The sequence below is a fragment of the Podarcis muralis genome, chromosome 3 (assembly GCF_964188315.1).
Source record: "Podarcis muralis chromosome 3, rPodMur119.hap1.1, whole genome shotgun sequence".
Classification (NCBI taxonomy): domain Eukaryota; kingdom Metazoa; phylum Chordata; class Lepidosauria; order Squamata; family Lacertidae; genus Podarcis; species Podarcis muralis.
In genome coordinates this window covers 90,130,308-90,132,703 of record NC_135657.1, presented here as the reverse complement: position 1 = coordinate 90,132,703, position 2,396 = coordinate 90,130,308, and positions in this window count along the sequence as shown.

Sequence of the window (2,396 nt, the reverse complement as noted above, 5' to 3'; positions counted from 1 at the left end):
AAAAGGCCACAACTTTATTGATTACAGCATGTGAGAAGGTATTGGCTTAGGCATTGGACCACAGAAGATTTGACTCCACCCACTCGGAGAGGGGTGAGTCTGCAGATGGGTTAACCACCAGTCGGGGGAGCTTGTTGATGCAAATACAACTATAAGCTCTCCCCTGATGCCACCGAGGGTCGTGCCATGGCCCCCTGCCACACAGGCATCGGACAGGATCCACGACTGCCGGATTCCTTTAACGGAATACCCAAAATGAAGGGGTAGGCGATGGTCACACCTTGCCCTTCCATACACCAACAACACATTGCAATGCCTAACCGTCAAATACCAAGAAAGTTGTGACGATTGCTACGAGGTAGGCAAAAAAAACCAAGAGGCCGGTGCCAATTTGCCAATTGGAAAAAACTCCTACCAGGCCCCCTGGGCAACCAGGGCGACCAACCATGGGTCCATAGCAAGGTCAAGAGAGTAGCTAAGCCCTAAAGGGAGTGGTGGGTGGGTGACCCGTGGCGAAAATGTGAGCGCAACGGCAAGAGTGGCTTGCGCGGCCGCATTTGAGCAGCAAAACCACGCCCCCACGGTGTCCCCCAATTGGGTGCCCAGCTGGGGGGCATGGCGCACTAGCTATGACGATGGCGCAGGGGGCAAAACACCCCCTGCATGGCACGGGAATCGTCTCCCGCTCACAACACCTCCCCTCCGGAAGGAGGAGAGGCCTAACTAATGACGTATTTAAGAAAAGAATAAAGGAAGGTCATCCTTCGAGCATCTCAAGTGCCTCCTCTTCAAGAGGCCTGGAGGGTGGCAATACGAGAACGGGCCTTTTCTGCAGTGGCTCCCCAATTGTGGAAAGCTCTCCCCAGGGAAGTTTGCCTGGTGCCTTCATTAAGCACCTTTAGGCACCAAGCAAAAATGTTCCTTTTTAACCAGGCCTTTGGTTGATTTGATTGACATCATATGCCCTTTCAAAATGTTTTTTTGGGGGTGGGGAGATATTGGGTTATTGTTTTTATTGTTTTTATTTTGATTGTGCACCCCCCCTTGAGACCTGTGGGTATAGTAAGGTAAAGGTAAAGGGACCCCTGACCATTAGGTCCAGTCGTGGCCGACTCTGGGGTTGTGGTGCTCATCTCGCTTTATTGGCCGAGGGAGCCGGCGTACAGCTTCCGGGTCATGTGGCCAGCATGACTAAGCCACTTCTGGTGAACCAGAGCAGCGCACGGAAACACCGTTTACCTTCCCACCGGAGTGGTACCTATTTATCTACTTGCACTTTGAGGTGCTTTCGAACTGCTAGGTTGGCAGGAGCAGGGACTGAGCAATGGGAGCTCACCCCGTCGCGGGGATTCGAACCGCTGACCTTCTGATCAGGAAGTCCTAGGCTCTGTGTATAAATTCAGTAAATAAAATAAAACAATATAGTGGTACCTTGGTTCTCGAACTTAATTCGTTCGAGAAGTCTGTTCAACTCCCAAAACCATTCAAAAACCAAAGCATGGCTTCCAATTGGCTGCAGGACCTTCCATACTTCTGGATTTTTGGCATCCGGGAGCTGATTTGTTCGACAACTAAGCCATTCAGGAACCAAGGTACCCCTGTATCAGGGCAGGGGGACCTGTATCTATGGAAAAGCCTCACCTTACATTGGCTTCATTGCCCCAAACAGAGTAACAAGTGCTGCTGCTGTATGGATGGAATAAACACTTTGAAACATTTCTCACAGTAGAAATGTTGTCATGGCAGTAAATCACTGACTTTACAAATTGGAAAATCTGTGATCATTTTCAGCACAGGACTTTCAACAGCAACATTTTTTAATTTTGAAGATCTTCACTAGAGATATGCCAAAAAATCCCTGAGCATATTCAGACAAAATCTAGTTTAAGTTCAACCTTTCAGCATCTGTACATCTTGACTTGATTTAAGACAATACCACTGTGGGTTGAAAAAATATATATACAAAACCCTCCTTTCAGATGGGGTGATGAGGGGCGATGAATGATGGGTCCATGGATATAATACCGAAATCATCATCATAATCAAAAGAGCATTTCTATAGGAAATCTGAAAGCATATATTGCAAATCAGGGAGCTGAGATTGAGAGGGATGTTGCTTCCTAAGGCCACCAAGAGAGTTTATTAAAAAAGAAAAGGGGAAAAAAAAGATGAGATTTGAACCAATGAGTTCCTGGCTCACTGCTCAGTCTCAGCCACCAAATTACACTCTCTATTACTTGAGACTTAGGCTGTGCACACACCATAAATTTAAAGCACATTTCCTAAATGAAAAATAAAAAAGGGAACTGTAGTTTATTAAAAATGTTGGGAATGATAGCTCTGTGAAGAGTTAAAGTAGAGTTCACAGGATTCTTTGGGGAGGTGTTTTAAATGGA